Consider the following 16,880-nt stretch of genomic DNA (forward strand, 5'->3'; position numbering starts at 1 on the left):
GTTTGCATGTTTCTCGATGCCATTCACGGCTTTAAAAATTTGCAGCTAGTTTCATTTTATACCTAATTAAATACAAGTAGGTGAACTCATGATCAGGTTAGTCAACTGAATTTTAAAAATAAATGTTCAGCATGCTTAATATTTTTGTTTAAGGTTTTAAAGTGTAGGAGGCAGAAATTTTTTTTATAAGGTTGATTGAATTCAGGTCTGGAAACAATATGGGAGTTCTTTTTCTTTGTTTCCTTCTTTAATTATTAATTAGTATCTATGTTCTTGAGACAAGAGTCTCACTGTCTAGCTATGGCTGACCAGGAACTCACTATGTAAGTGAATATAGCATCAAACACACAGGTACCTGTCTGTCTCTGCCTTCTGAATGCTGGGTATTCAGAATTAAAGGTATGTGCTGCCTCACCCTCAATAAAGTCATTTATCACTGACTTAAAATAATTTTGGAGGGCTGGAGATATGGCTCAGCAGTTAAGAACACCAGTTTTTCGTTCAGGAGATCTACGTTTGATCCATAGCACCCACACGGTGGCTTACAACCATCTTTAACTCCTGTTCCAGGGGATCCATCGTCCTCTTCTGAACTCTGTGAGCACCAGGCACACTTGCAATACCCAGACATGTAAGTAGACAAAACACTCACATACATTTTAAAATAAGAATCTAAAAAAATAATGGAATAATATTTTAGCTGACATTTTTGATAAAGTCTATCATAGTTCCAATAATAATAAATTCTAACATAATAATACCAATCCTATCCTATAATGTTACTATCATCAGTTTTAAAGATCACTATTATACAGAGACTAGGATTTGAATCTGACAGTGGATGATTGAAAGCCTAGACCTTTGCCCAACCCTAAGGGATGAAACTACTTCCTGCATCTCTCTCCAAATAACTCTAGAAATCTTCCCACTGGGATGACATCCTGGGGAAAAGATTTCTCATGAAGTACCCTGGTCCCCTGTAACTGGGGCTACCTCTGTTTAGATGAATCAGGCCTAGGGAATTATGGGTACCTAAGCTGTCACCAATCAGAGGCAGCCTGAGCCCAGCCAGCTGAAAAGAGAATGAAACAAAACAAATCTTAAGTAGGGAAATTGGGAACAGAAAGCAGAGCAACAATTTTGGAGGTAAGTTTGTTGCACTTTGTAAATATTTCATGATGCAAAGTGGGTGGGGTTCAGGGGAACCTCATATTTCTGTAAGTGCTAATATCTCATTTGTCCTGTCCAGCAGGGCATTAAACAGGGGTCCAGGGAGGTCACCTGAAAGGGGGGAGGTGAGGGAATACAGGCAAAGACGCAAAGAATGGCAATCTGTCTATAGTCTGATCAAATCGCCATTTTTACTTTTTCACACAGGGGTTATATATACAACAAGGCAGGATGTGGAGAAGGGGATGACTCCGGAACGTAGGTGTTCAGGAGGAGTACAGATATCTTCCAGAACAGAGCGTCAGCTGGGTGAAGGTTCAGGGGACAGGACACTATGACTCCGCCTATGATTCACTTGTCCTTATCTAGGTTGGTACTATCTACCAAGGCTACCCAAGGTCTATGACTATCCACAAGACTTATGACTACTTGTTCCTATCCAGGCTGGTAAATTTCCACCAAAGCTGCCTGTTTACAATATCTTATAGTTATCTGTTTCAGTGTTTTTCCACAGAGAACCAAGACTTTGTCTTAGCAGGCTGACTTAGGCCTATGGCTGAATTTAGGTCTTCAGTTTATAAGCAAAGCTGCCCCTGTTTCGTCAATGACGCTCATTGAGGAAAGTTCAGTTTTTCCATGTTACACCCCAGGTTTGGGGTGTAGCTCAGTGTAGGTATGGCTCTGAGTTTGCTCTGTAGCACCACATACATACAGATTTGACCAGATCACACCCTTAATAATTTAGTTCATCCACTCATTGTATTAAAAGTAAGAGCTGACTTCCTTTCATTCCTACTATGGTTAGCATTTATGAACAAGTTTGTCATAGATTATCTGGCTTTTAATCTAAATTAGCAATGAAGGAAAATGTAGGGGGTTGGTCTGGTACTGCTATGTATTCAAATGCTAAATACTGGCCCCCAAGATCTGGTTGCTTCTCCCCACGAGGAGATAATCACAGACACCAAATGATGCTATGTGACCTTGCTCCCCAAGTTAGTTGGTCAATAAAGGACTAAAGCCTGTGATTGGGCAATAGATTGAGGTAGGTGGGTATTCAGTTACCTGGCTGGGGTTGCAGGTAGAGAGAGAGAAGGAAGAAGAAAGGACTCAGAGTAGAGGAGACCACCATGAGAGGACATGGACTGTGAGCCCATGGCCAGGAAAAACAGCAAGGGACACATGGCTGGGAAATGAATTAGAACAGATCCAAATCTGCCCAATCCAGGCTTATGGCTTGTGAATAGAATACCTGGATTGTGTGTCTTTTCATATGGGCTAGCTAGAATTTAATTCCAGTTACAAAAAAGGTCAATGTACCATCAAGGTCAGTTTAGATTCAACTCCAAAGAGTATTCTTATCTTGAACAGAAAATCAAGTACATATTACAAGGTCTTTTCTCTGACATGTATTTGGGGTGTGTGTGTGTGTGTGTGTGTGTGTTGGGGGTTATAGATGCCCATGTGTATACATGCATGTGGACAGCAGAATCCGTCTTAGGAAGTAACTATTTTTCAGGATAGATGTCCACCATTATTTTTTGTTGTTCATTTTTATTTTGCTTCTCACTGAGACCTGAGCTATCTTCCTAGTCCTTTCCAGTCAGAAACTCCTACATAGTTTTGAGGGGCCTTTTAAAAAAAAATTTACTTTATTGTAATGAACTCACAAATAAAAACACCACATAGCTAGATAAAGGCAGCCACTCAAACAAACAATTTTGCAGTCCCAAATGCTATACACCTCAATGCAAACTTCTACACAGTTACAGTGGCCATTCTGGAGCCAAGGAGTTCCATTTAGGTTTTACACTTTCTCTCTTAACTACATTTTAATATACTTTTCCACCATAAAAAAAAAAAAGAAAAAGAAAACAGAGTTGAGTGTAGAAAAATACTTAAGTTACTAAGTCCTCTCTCATGACTTAAGTGTGCTTTTGAGAGCCTAATTTTTGTGTAAGACCTTAAGATATTTTTCTCAACTAAGTGTTTAAATGTATCTGTTTAATGAATGAATGTCCAACAGCTGCTCACTCTTCCTTTTTCCTTCTCTTTCTTTCTTTCTGTCTGTCTGTCTGTCTTTCTTTCTTTTTCTTTCTTTCTTTCGTTATTTGAAACAGGCTTTCTATGTGGGTCTGGCTGTCCTAGAGATTGCTATTTAGACCAGAGTTCCCTCAAACTCAGAGATCTGCTTGCTTTTGCCTCCTGAGTGCTGGGATTCAACTGTTCATTTACTTCTCTCTAAAATCCATTCTGTACGTCTAGAAGTTCCACTTTGTATGTGATCCTAAAAGAACCCAACCCAGCTTGCTCTCTCGGTTGGGTAGATCAAGAGCTAGATTCCAAGCCCCTACCTCCTGTATCCGTGGCAGGTTATTTTGATTAATTGTCAGCAGTTTTGTAAGCCAGTGAGATGGCCCTCTCTAAAAGGCTTTCTTATCAACCCTGCCTGGGAACAGGAGAGGGACTGGGAACTCTGTGTAGTGATGTGGTAAATGGATGGGATGCCTGCGGAGCTGGAGCACCAAGAAGCCTTCAGGTCATAGACATCGGCTTTCTACTTCCAGTCATTAGCATGTGGGGAAGATGTGACAGTTAGAGTCAGGTAGTGAGCCTTGGGGACCACACACAGGTGGGTACTCCAAGAAGGAGCTGGAAGAAGAGGAAAATGAGACATGAGGTTTTTCAACAAAGAAAAGGGAGAAACTGGTGAAATGTGAGGGAGACTGTGCCCCTCAACCCAAGCTAGTCCACCAGACATCCTTGCTTGGGACACCCTCAACATGCGCCACCTTTGCAATGGGCATTGCTGCATCAGCTTTAGCAACCGCATGATCTTTGCTTTTGTTTGCCAGTCAGTTGAAGGGTGGTATTTGAAGATCAATATTTAGGTGATCTTGAGTCCATGTAGGTCACTGGCATTCCCATACCAGGTCCATTTGCCACCGGGAACCATCTGCCACTGACCAGACAGACAGACAAATGATAGGCTAGTCTAGCTAAGTTTCTTTTTTCTAGAAGAGAATGATAATCAGGTAGAAAAAGAAAGGTGGGATTATAAACAAGATTTCCTATGGTGGATAGCATGTACCTCCTGTGAGAGAACCATCCCTCCCTTGACTCCTATGGAACTGTACCATGTACCTCATGTAAGAGGTACCTCCCTTCCTATATTTACCTCCCCTTGACAACAGATATTCCCAGGCTGAACCTAGGTCTTTTCTTTTGTCAGCTAAATGAATCTGCAGCTCAGAATCTCAACTGTGTACCTCACCTCAGCCAGGGCAGCTCAACCAACATGACCTAGTGACTCCATTTTCCTTGGACAGAACAGAAAGCACAGTAAACATTTGGTGTCTTGAAGTAGCCATCTTTACCTGGGTCTTTGGGCTTGCCTTCTGTGGGTCTTTGTGTCTCCCCAGGGAACATGGGGCTTTGCCTCATGCAGTGGAATGGCTCATTAGAGTATGCTCTTGACTCCTAACTCAAGGATGGGACTCTTTGACTAGTTCCATCACTACCAGGGGCATCCTCCGTTTTGAGGTTAGCAAGACACCTTCTAGAATTGGAGAGCTTTGGCCTATGCATAAAGAAATAGCCCTGGAGGTCTTTTTGAAGACCTTTTAAAGGTTTCATCACTCATTCCTCAAAGAAAAACCCCTGAGTTGACTGAGAAGCGGGGAAACCTACCCTTTCTGGGACAGGAAAGGGGAAATGGAAATGATAGTGGACTGACAGACCACCTCGTCATTGCCACAGGCCGTGGGGTCAGAGTGTGCTTCGGAGAATTGTAAGGCAGGGAAGATGGTTTAGAAAATGCCATCTCCGCTATCTAAAGTTCAAATATAGTACTGGCATGCCTAACGACCCTGGCAGCAGGAGAGAAACAACCCTCCTTACTTTGCAGAGCTCTGCTTTCTGTGATTTTATAGACTGGCTCCTTTTAGAAGAAATTCCAGACTGTCGCTTACTATGAAGCGGCTATGTAGAGTACACGAAAATGATCAGATGCCAGAAGACAAGCGTTTATAATGCGCTTCTCAGTTCCTCTCCAAAGCAAATACGCTTGCATCTTTAAAAAGCTCAACTAAAAATAATTTTAAACAAAATTGTAAGTATAGTTTCAAAATTCTCTAGGCCCAAGTGCCTCTGATACTTGGGTAGTATCAGACGACCAGGCTTAATAGCTGTAAGTCAAGCATTCTAAATTTAGCTGGTTGAAGTCACCTTTCTTCTATTTGATTTGCAAAGAAACATCTCAGGAGTTAGCATGAACAGCTAAAAATAAGCTGTGAGTTTCATTTTCTGTTGTTCAGCATGGCTTCGAAACCAATCGGCACAAACCTGACAGAGAATATCAGCAACTCAAACTGCCTCCGTTCCTGTCCCAATAAGCAGCTCACCGCCAGGCCTGAAAAACCTCACACCTTTGTCCTTCTCATGGTCTTGAAGTGAAACATACACACACACAGAGACAGACACACACACAGACACACAGAGACACAGACACATACACAGGCACACACACACAGACACATACACAGACACACACAGACACACATACACACAGACACACACACAGAGACATACACACAGACACACACACACAGACACACACACAAAGACATGACAGGAACTAGTTGCTGAGGCTAGAAATAGGGACACTGGCTTGTATATGGAAGTATCACTTCTGCACAGGATGTCACATACACTTGAACCCAGCTTGGCCTGAATCTCAAGTGATGCTGGAGACCCTTCTGCAGGGCCAGGGAATAAATAAGCTGTGGGTTCTATGAAGACAGGTTTCTGAGGTGTTGAGTTCAGAGTCTCCCTTGACCCAAATGCCCATGTTCTTATGCAATTCCATACTGCAGACCCAGGCAACTCACAACAAGTTCAGTTTCAAAACCATCTTTTCAGGGCCAAGTTGGGCAAGAAGGTGTTTAACAGCAGTTCCTATGCCTCAAAGGGAAGGCAGCCATCTCGCTGTGGCGCATTCAGCCATGCTCTTGCCCAGCGAGCAGCGCTGTGAGAAGCAAGCTCTCAGCTAAATGAGATTGAAAGGGGGCAAAGAAGGGTTAATCTCCCTCCATTAGGGAGGGGCTCCTTGGTGGAGGTGAAGAGAATAATCTGTATGAAGTGCAGACCAGACAAAGCACATTCTGGAAATGGAATTACGGAGCAGGCCGAGAAGGATGATTGTTCCGATTTTCACTTCTTAGATCTTGGGGTCTTTACCTAGCTTTGAAGTTACAGCTCAGGGAGGAGGAAGAGGGCATATTTACACTGAGTGTAGGAATATTTGAGCTGTCATTCCATAGAGCTGGGATGTCTGGGAGCAGAGGGTGAGGCCACAGTTGCCAGGACACTGAACAGGCCTAACCAACCCCAAATTAGATGCTGACTGGCCAAGTAAGCAATAGGAGAGTCGCTTCCCTCGGATGGGGAATGTCCTCTGCTTCTTCTTCTTTTTTTTTTTTTTTTTTCATTTTGTAAAACCTTTTAAAAAATGTTTATTATTTAAATTTATTATTATTTGTGTGTATGTGTGCACGTGCACACACGCACGCGCGCACACACATGTCCCAAGAGTTCAGAAACATGGTGGATCTCTTGGAGCTGAATTTACAGTTGTAAGCTGCCTGCTGTAGGTGCTGGGACTCAGCTTGGGTCCTCTGCAAGAACAATATATGCCCCTAAGCACTGAGCTGTCTCTCCAGACCCTATTTTATTTTAAATTATGCATGTGTGTCTGCATATGATATGTGCATGTGGAGGCCAGAGGACCTCCTGGAGCTGTAGTTATGTACGTTTGAGAGCTGCCTGATGTACTGGGAGGCAACTTTAGTCTTCTGGAAGAAGAGCAAGAGCTCTTACCTGCTAAAGCGTCTCTCCAGCCCCTGTTTTGAAAACAAAAATTAAGAAATTTTAAAAATAACATTTTCTTTCTTTTCTGGGCAATGGGCGGAGGGGTGGGGTGGGGGGAATCACAAGAACTTACAAAAACAGTATAGGAAGTTGATACACACTTGTGATCCCGGCAGAGGTGGGAGAATGGGTAACTAAAGTCTAGCCTGGGCTCAGGGTGTGACCCTGTTGCAAGTAAGGAAATGGGTAGTAAGTGTAGTACCCTAGAGGTATCTTACAGGGTACAAGGCATCCAGTTTTCCCACGCTCTGGCCTGCACTTGCTGACAGTAGTATCTTCTATGTGAGTAATTCCTGTAGATATACAGTGGGTCCTTTTGCTCATCTATGATAAAATGGAAACATATGACACTGACTGTGTGAGTTTAGGGATGGAATCTATCTGATTTCTCTGGTTTTTACGTGAACTTACTGTGTCTCAGTAGTTCTGTAGCATGTTTTCACAGAAAGCATCAACACAACCTGGACACAGACTTATCTATCATTGCCACTCCTGTGACCTCCTTCAGAGTCACATTGCCCCAGTGCTGGACCCTGGCAGCCTTGGTGCTCACCACCCTCACTGCCATTTAGTCCCAATGAAAGTATTCTACATGGTATATAACCTGCTAGATAGGTCTTCTTTTACCCCGAATAAAACCCTTCTGATCCATTCAACTTGTAGGCAAAAGGATGTCCTTTTCTTGGACAGTGTTACACGCCCTCCAGTTGGCTATCTGTTCACTTGTTGAAGACTATCTGGCTTTTAGATTTTAGGTGTTACATGAAAAGCCATGGACATTTACTTAGAGACCATTATGTGAACGTACATTTTCATCTCTCTTGTGTAGGTATCCAGAAGAGGGTGGTATAAAAAGAATGAGTGTTTTACTTTGTAAGACTACTATCAACTGTTTCTAAGGATGGCTGTAGCATCTTACATTACCACCAGCAAGGTACAAGGCATCCAGTTTCCCCACACTCTGGCCTGCACTTGCTGACAATAGTATGTTCCTATTTGAGTAATCCCTGTAGACATGGAGTGGCTCCTTTTGCTCACTTACAATAAGATGGAAATTAAGTTGGGGCTCCCGATCCTGGGTAGGATTTTCCTTAAAAAAAAGCATTCACTGTTCCAGCTTTCCTGATAACTGTCTACATGGCATTTATGCTGCCTGGCATTTAGATAATGGGAAGTGGCTGTTCTCTTCTGTGTGGGGTAAAGGTTCACCAAGTAGCTCCTGGCTACAGTGATGGGATGTCCCATCAGTGACTGCTGAACCTCTTTGAGCCAAGTGGGTGCCCTTGGACTAGTGGCACCCACTTCTATAGGGAAAGGAAGGTGATACAAATTCATGGGGAAGGGACAGAGTTTTCTTGGGCTAGACCCTTCCTGCGGCTATGGTTGTAGCCTGGGTAGATGCCGCTCTCATAGTGGAGCTGGAGCATGGAGTCAGCACAGACAGGTAGAGTCGGGACACCAGCAGTACCTGGCAATCAGAAGACCTGCTGAGCATCTTTTGCTTTTTGCCTATGTGCTCTGGGTCCACAGTGGGATGCAGAAACCCTGTCTAGATGTCACAGAACTCTGATTTCTCTCTCCCACTGGCTAGGTACAGAAGCATTAATCTCACCAGTTAGTTCCCTAGCCCAAGAACCCAGTCCTTTGAGTGACCAGAAGGTCATGTATCAGAAGATGCATCAGTTGAGAAGGCTTTGAAGGAGCAGGAGACATAGCTTAGTGGTTAAGAGCACTGTTCTTGCAGGAGACCTGGGTTTGGTTCCCAGCAACCACATGGTAGCTCACAGCCATTGCTAACTCTAGTTTACAGAGCCTGACCTGCTCTTTTGGCTTCTGAGGGCAGCAGGTGCATGACGCACATACATACATGCCAAGAGACACTCATACACATAACATATGAATCTAAAAAACATTTTGTTTGCTTGTTTGTTTTGAGACAAGGTTTTACTATATAGTTTTGGCTGTCCTAGAACTCAGTATGTAGACCAGGCTGACCTCAAACTCAGAGAGATACACCTGCCTGTGCCTCTGGCTGGGATTAAGGGTATACACACCACTATTCCCAGGGTTTAAAAAAAAAAAACTTTTTAAAGAAAAATTTGCAGGATGACAGGAACATGAACCTCATATGGAGCAAACCGAGAGGACACAGCTTGCTCTAACCATTCATGAAATGTTCAGCCTTCATCAGCTGAACCCCAGGCTCAAGGGGAATGGTAAACACCATTATAATCTGTGCTGATCTAAGCTTGTATCCATAACTTTAGACTAGAAAGCCAAGAATCAAGAGAGTTACCACTGAGACTGAAGACAGCCATGAGATGGTGAGGATTGGTTATGACAGAAGCTTCTCTGGTGTCTCAGCATGGAGAAATGCTATCACTGAGTTTCGTTCCTCGCCAGCTGACAATGTGGCCATGGGTAGGCACAGAACTACATGGAGGTTTATGGTATCTGAATGTAAACAGTGGGACAGTGGATAGTGGAGCAGTCTGAAGAGGCAGAATTTAAAAGGCAAATGACAGTGGTGCATGCTTTTAATCCCAGCACTCTGGAGGCAGAGGCAGGTTTTACCTGAGCTTGCTGAGTTCAAGGTCAGCCTGGTCTACAGAGCATGTTCCAAGACAGCCAAGGCTAAACTGAGAAACTTGGTCTTGAAACACCACACACACACACACACACACACACACACACACACACACACACACACAGAGAGAGAGAGGGGGGGGGCAGGATGTGCCCCTTTGACAACTGAGTTAGGAGAATGAGAGGAAGTGGGGGTGTCAGATTATCACATAAAAGGTGAGTATGGGTTGATGGTGTCTGCAGTGTTGTACAGATGCAATGGACCTTATGCGTCCTCATAAATGATACAGTTTCTCTGGCTGAGGCAGGGGGTGCTTCAGGGATCAGTCTTGTTGTTGGTTCCTTCTGTTTGCTACCAGAAGACTGGGCATCTTCGGGTCCTGTGTCTAGTTCAGTCTCTGCCCCTTAATCTATGGACGATCATAGGAAGTAAATGATCTATGTTTACTGCATCACTCTCATATTTACAATAGTTTCCTGGTTCTCTGTCTAATCATTGTGTTATAACAGTTAAAGCAAAAATTCAGAGGCCAAAAAGAATCTTAAATTAATTTCTCATCTGGATGTGTGCTGTGGATTTGGTAGTTCTTCCTCCAGAGTCCTTGTGCTGGAGCCTTGGCAGTGTTGAGGCAGTGAGATCTTCAGGAAGTGAGGCTCAGGGAAGGTAATTAGGTCACGGGGGCATTGTCCTCAGGAGAGATTACTATAGGTCTTGTGCGGTAGGATTAGTTTCCACAAGAATGGTTGCTGAAGATAAATCTGGCACCTCTCCTGAATCCCTCTTCTCTGTGTAACAGGTGTTTCTGCTGCTGTGATGACGTCTGCCCAGAGGCTCTCATTGGAGCAGAGCAGATGTTTATGCCATGTTCTTGAACCTCCAGAACTATATGCTAAATAAATATATTTTTAAATAATATTTTTATTTATTAGGTGTTTTGTTATAGCAACACAGAATATGATAATATACTAGCTCAGGGTTCCCTAACTTTTTTCTGTGTAATAAATACCAATGGAATGAATATGTATCAAACTAGATACATGTTTGCATGTATAACATATAAGCAGGTCTCGGGCTCTGACATGTATATGAATATGAAGAGCATATTAAAATGTGTATTTCTGATATCTGAAAGATATCTAGACTTGATTAGCCAAAGTCTTAATGGAGAGATATGGATAAATCTAAATGCCTGAGATTGTGATCAGAACTTCTGATGTCACTGGAACCCATGAGGATGCATTTTTGTCTGAGAAACCAAATGGGACCAGGTTTTGGAATAGACACTAATGCCTTTCTGGATCAGAATTTACCATTTGGTAACTTTAAAAACAGATTATTCAACTTCTGGGAGTTTTTCTAAAATCGTCCACAAGGTGCCCATCAACACCCACAGGAGTGTTTACACATTTTTAATAGTGGAGCACCAGAGGCAATCAAAATAGCCATTTAAAAAAAATGGACTAAATTAAAATATGCCTGTGCAAAGATAATAGTCATTAAACTTATGTTTTCAAAGGGTACACATTGAATTGTAAAGATGTTTATAATATAATGGTAAGAGGGGACAACAGCAACAAAACCAACAAAAACCCAACAAACAGCAACAACAACCAAGACTAAACCAACAAACTACAAAGAAATTTGTCTTATATAAAACGGAAAAAGGAAGAGAAGTGTTGTAATCAAGTTGAAAGTTTAGCCAGGCATAGTCTAGCTGCAGATAGGGGATGCAATCTATCCCTGGGGGAATCCTAAGCTACTTCTTTTGTAAGGCAACCTTGACATAGTAGATGCCAAGGAACTTAAGTCAACGAGAAAGGCCTCCCTGGCTACTTCCTTCTGTGATAGTATCATTTGGGATGATAGCCAATGATGAGATTCTGGACAAAAGTGTGACCCCATTACATCAGACAGACTGACTTCATTGCTGCATGCTTGGGAAGCACAGCCCAGGGTCAATGCCTCTAGGGTGGTCAGTGTTTCAGTGTCAACTTGACAGGTTCAACTGTCACTTAGCACTCAGGCCTCCAAATATACCTGTGAGGAACGGTCATTTAAAAGCCAGCCTCTAACAATGTCTGAGATACAATGTATCTTGATTAGGTTCATGGCAGCCTCTAAGAATGTCTGAGATACAATGTATCTTGATTAGGTTCATTCTTTTGGGGAAGCCCATCTTAATTGTGGACCATTCCCTGAGTGGGGATCCTGTACTGTTTGAAATGAAGAAGGCAAGCTGGGTGTGAACATTCATTGCTCTCTGCTTCCTGCTTGTGGATCTGCCCTGTATAGCTGCTTCAAGCTCTTGCGGCTGTGACTTTCCTACCATATTGGACAATCCCAGACTGTGAGCCAAAATAAACCCTTTCTTCCCGAAGTTGTGTTTGCCAGTGTATTTTATCATAACAACAAAAAAAGTAACAAAAAAGCAAGATTGTGTCCATGGAGTAGATTGCCTCTTTGTTCCAATATGCTAGGATCCTCAGTAGAATCCCAGGAATCACCTTTTGGCACAGAGAGAATTCAACCAGTTTCTCTCAAAGATTTTACTGAATGAAGCCTTTTGGGCCTCTGGTTCCGTCAGACCTTATCAAGGGGCTTTGAAATAGTCATGCATACCTCATTGGTTAGGCATGTTGCTAAGGATAACAGAGGAAAGGTGATTCAGAGACAATTTTTCTGTTTTCAAAACAGTGCTACTTCATAGCAGTCTCTAAAGCAGAGACAGCAACACTGACCACAAGGAAGGCAACTTTTCTCAAGGCGTATTGACTTAGCCTTCACGTCCCTGTGTCGCCCAAGCTGTTCTGCACAGAGAACCTCGCTCACTCTGTCTCACCATTGCAGTTCTTTTAAAAACACTATTTTGGAAGAGGGAAAGAATTTTAAAATTCTGGTAAAAGCCAGAGGCTTCCTGAGTTAAAAACAAAACCCCAAACTCTTTTGTGTGGTGTTTTCCAAATTGTTTCTTGACGAGAACGAGGGGATTTCAGTGTGAGAAATGACAAAGCCCAATTACTATGAATGCTTAGCTTTCGTAAATATGACGCGAGCTTGTTGCAAAATCCTCTAAAAGGGGTAACAGGGCATTGAATAACGCTGAGCCAGGAAGACGGGAGCTAACACTTCTGTGCTTTGCAAACTATAAAGCCCCTGAGGTCAAAATAACCAACTAGGCCAGTTGTTGCCCACGTGAGACTGCTGTGTTCAACTTGTCAGTGTTCCTCATGGACAAACAAGGTCAGACAAACATCTTCAGGTGACCTAACTCTGCACAGACTGTGGTGTCTCCAGTGTGGATTACACAACTCACGTATAATTAAAGTGGAAAAATAATAAACTATGAGATCAAAGTGAAACTAACTTATGAAAGTCCCCTTTTCCGCTCAGATCTATTTTGATGCCATTTTAAAAATGTCAAATACTAAAAATATGAAATGTATGCTTGTACACAATCCTGCCTTGTTGGCGACATCTCTTCAGTCACCACATCTGCCATCCTAGCAATGTCAATGGCCATGAGGATCTGTGGCTTTCTTTCAGGCACTTCATTTTTACTGTAGTGAAATCCTGATTACTTGATTTGCTGGCCATACACCTCTCCTTGTCACATAATGTAGCTAGAATCATCAGGACTCCTGTATCAATCTAGTATGCTGTGTGTATGGAGGGAATCATATCAGGTGGCAGCTGAAATTAACAAGCCATGATTAGTCAGTATTATGGTTGGAATATGAGACGTTCTCCCCATGGGCTCCTGGGCTGTACATATGGACCTCAGTTGGTGGTAACACTGGGAGGTTCTGGAAGCTTTGGTAGATGGAACCTAGCTGGAAAAAGTAGGTCAGTGACCATATTGTCACAGCTCTATTCAACCCTGGTCCCTTCCTAGATGTCTTTCTATTTTGTAACTACGATGAGAATCTCCTCCACCACACATTGCTCTTGCCAGGATGTGATGTTCTGCTTGGGAGCACAAACCTCAATAACCATGGAGTGAATCCACAGAACTGTGAGCCAAAATAAATGTATCCTTTCTGGTCACTCTGCCAGGTGTCTTCACACAGCAGCCAGTCTCCTAAGTGAGTGGACCATGACACCACTCTTCCTGACCATGGCCTTTGGCTCTGTGCTTCCTGAAAATCTGTTAAGCCGAGACTTCTGAAACTTTGTTCTCATTCTCAACATACTCCTTCAGATGCCTGCTTCCAGCGAACAGTACACCCCTACACTCAGCCTGTTTTACTCTTGACTCTTTTCCCAGCCAGCCCTCAACTCAGTGGATAAGTAGTCCTCGACAACCCTGGAAGGTGAACTTTCAGGGGTAGAAGCATCTTTTGAAAAAAAAAAATCAACTTGTTATTTATTCAGTCCATTCCTGGGGTGAAGGGACAAACAGCAATCTAAGAGACCGTCAAACTGGCCAGTAACTGATCCTTCCACACAATGGACAATGCTCATTCTTCAGGGTGGGGATATGCAAGCCAGGAATATCAAGGCCAGTGACAAGACTGAATCTGTTTAGATAGATATTGACCACAAAACTAGAGAACTATACACCATGCAGCCCAGGCAGAGACTTTATTGCAGCTCTTTTCTGACATTTACCAGCGAGATGAGGATTGTACAAAGACCTACAGTGACTGAAAATCTACACAGGGTATAAAAACGAGCTAAGGGTCTCCAAGTATGGATCATACCTTTACCTCTCATTGTTTGGGGAAATGAGACTTTGCCTGAAAAGAAAAAGCTGGAATTAAAACATTGAGTATAATTTTTATATTTTGATGAAGGGGTAGCATTCATGTTCCTACCCAAGTCTTCTAGTCTATAGTAAAATATTTTTCTAATACATTTACTTGATGGTCTCTTCTTAGATGACCCTTTGTATTAGTTAAGCTTCACAGAAGCCTAGTACAGATGGGGTAGAATTGTCACCCAAAGTCCCCAGGACTAGGCAGAACCATGAGTTCAGGACTTTAGGGATATTTGATAGATTACTGTATCTCATGGTTGTGGGAGCAGAATCCCATTGAGAAATTCAATCCAGTTTGTTTGACTCAAGAATACATCAGGAGCAAAGCAAGAAAAGGCCTTGAACAAATAAATGGATGAAGGAAAAATAAGGTAGGAGGGGATGCCCTTCCTGCCTCCGATGGCCACTGGCAGCAGGGATATGTTTACCTCATCTTAAGATTAGAATGGACAGAGGGATCTTGGGAAATTTCTCTCATTGTTCTTCGACCACATGACCAGATACAACCTGTAAGTATCCATTAAGAAATTCGACATATCCCATAGTTTGTTGCTGCTGGTTTGAGATAGGGTCTTGTTTTGTATCCCTATTTGGCCTGGAAATCACTATGTAAACCAGGTGGCCTTGAACTCATGAGCAACCCCTTTGCTTCTGTCTCCTACCTGGGCTTATGGCTATGTGCCTGGCATTATAATATTTTTTAAAAAGATTTATTTATTTTTATTTTATGTGTATGCACTTATTTACCTGGAAGTATTTTGTGCACTCTGTGTACACCAGTGCCCAAGGAGGCCAGAAGAAAGTATTGGATCCTTCTGAACTGGAGTTACAAATAGTTGTGAGCCCTATGTGTGCTGGGAACTGAACCTGGGTCTTCTGCATGGACAGCAAACGAGGCATTTTGCCAGCCCATCTTCTAACATCTGCACGTCCCACCCCCCACCGCTCTACTCTACAACTTTATATTTGAGCATTTCCAAGTTTTCACATTCAATGCCAAAGAAAATTACCATTTTTTTCAGAAATTCTCCGCAGTTGTCTCTGAGAAGCGGCTGCTCTTAGTTAGCTATGGTCATGTGTCTTGGTTTTAGCCAATGGAATGTGAGGAAAGATGATGCGTACTACTTCTACCCATAGCAACCCCATGGACACGCTTCAGGTCCTTTGCTCCTCTACTGAGGAAAGCAAAGGTACGCCCATGACTCTTGAAAACCACATGTAGCAGACAGCCGAGCCTCCTTCAAACTTTGATTTTCTTGTTTCTGTTAGTGTTTGTTGAGGATGAAACCAAGGGACTTGGGCACATTGGACAAGGAGTCTCACACTGAACCGCACCCCTAGCCTTGAATCTGAATGAATGTATAAAAGGCAGTTACCCCCAACTAACCCACACTGTCACATGACCAAGAGGTAAATACTATTGTGTTTGACCAATCTATATTTGGGGCCTATGATAGCAATAAGCCTGTCGGGACATGTGCCCTCTTTCGACACAACCGTTGTTGCTGTGTGCAGAAGTCTCTGGGCCCTGTACCACCCTTTTCTTTATTAGTAGTAGAATTAGAGACTTAAATGTACAGACTCACCAAAGTGTTTGTCACACAGCACTCAGGCCTTTCAGATCTTTCAGCCAGAGGAACAGTGAGCCGGCATAGCCTCGATTCAAGACAGCCTGGTCTGTAAAATTACATTTAAAAAGTCAAACACAAGACCTACAAACCATATATTAAAATGCGATAGTTAATCTCAAAGGGCGTTTGTTCACAAGGAATTTATGTTTCCCACTAAACGACAAGCTTCTGCATTGCCTTAAAGTAAGGCCCATTTTTTTTATAGTGCCCGAAACCACATTGATGTAGGAAGAACAGACTTAGTGTGCTGAGGAAAACACACGGTAAATAGACGCTCACTTGGGAGGTGACTTGAGAAGCTAGGAGAACAGAGAGATATCTATCTCTTTGCCTGTCTGCTCCGCAGTTCTCATGCATGTGAGTAAAATACTTTTCACAGAAACCGAAATTTCCTGAGTAGAAACTTCCAGAACATACAAATGACAGCTTATGCAAAGACCTAGGAGTTTTTAGACAAAATTAAAACAGACGATCTATGTTTCACCTCTGTGCTTAATGTCCCTGTGCCAGCGTAAGAGGAAATGGAGAAACATAACCAAGACAGCCCTGAGATAATGAAGGCGCATCAGCCGGAATGCTGAACATGCTCATGCTCTCAAGGCAGGCTGGGGACCCTTCCCCCCAGGCTTGCCATTCTCCTCCCAGCGCCCCAAAGTGTGAAAATACTGTTTGGCAGACATAGAGCATGTTTGCCTAGAACGGGCCTTGTTTTTAAGTCTGATCACCCACAGAAGATCCAGGAAGCAAACAGTCCAGACCCCCAAACAAACATTTTGGCCTTCTTGAAACAGGTATCAGGTTGGGAGAG

At 42.9% G+C, this 16,880-nt stretch overlaps 1 protein-coding gene and 1 long non-coding RNA gene across 22 annotated transcripts in view; one reads left to right on the plus strand and one right to left on the minus strand.

Annotated features, from left to right (window-relative positions):
* Zbtb38 (zinc finger and BTB domain containing 38) overlaps positions 1-16,880 on the minus strand; it is a 93,154-nt gene that overhangs the window by 75,711 nt on the left and 563 nt on the right. For all 16 annotated transcript variants that reach the window (XR_013105679.1, XR_013105672.1, XR_013105668.1 and 13 more), the window contains exon 2: positions 16,028-16,118. The gene's annotated coding sequence lies outside the window, so the exon portion shown is untranslated. The remainder of the gene's footprint in view (positions 1-16,027; positions 16,119-16,880) is intronic.
* LOC117693720 (uncharacterized) overlaps positions 1-16,880 on the plus strand; it is a 62,013-nt gene that overhangs the window by 22,896 nt on the left and 22,237 nt on the right. For all 6 annotated transcript variants that reach the window (XR_013105684.1, XR_013105685.1, XR_013105686.1 and 3 more), the window contains one exon: positions 571-631. This is a non-coding gene — a long non-coding RNA (uncharacterized LOC117693720). The remainder of the gene's footprint in view (positions 1-570; positions 632-16,880) is intronic.

The sequence above is a fragment of the Arvicanthis niloticus genome, chromosome 21 (assembly GCF_011762505.2).
Source record: "Arvicanthis niloticus isolate mArvNil1 chromosome 21, mArvNil1.pat.X, whole genome shotgun sequence".
Taxonomy (NCBI): domain Eukaryota; kingdom Metazoa; phylum Chordata; class Mammalia; order Rodentia; family Muridae; genus Arvicanthis; species Arvicanthis niloticus.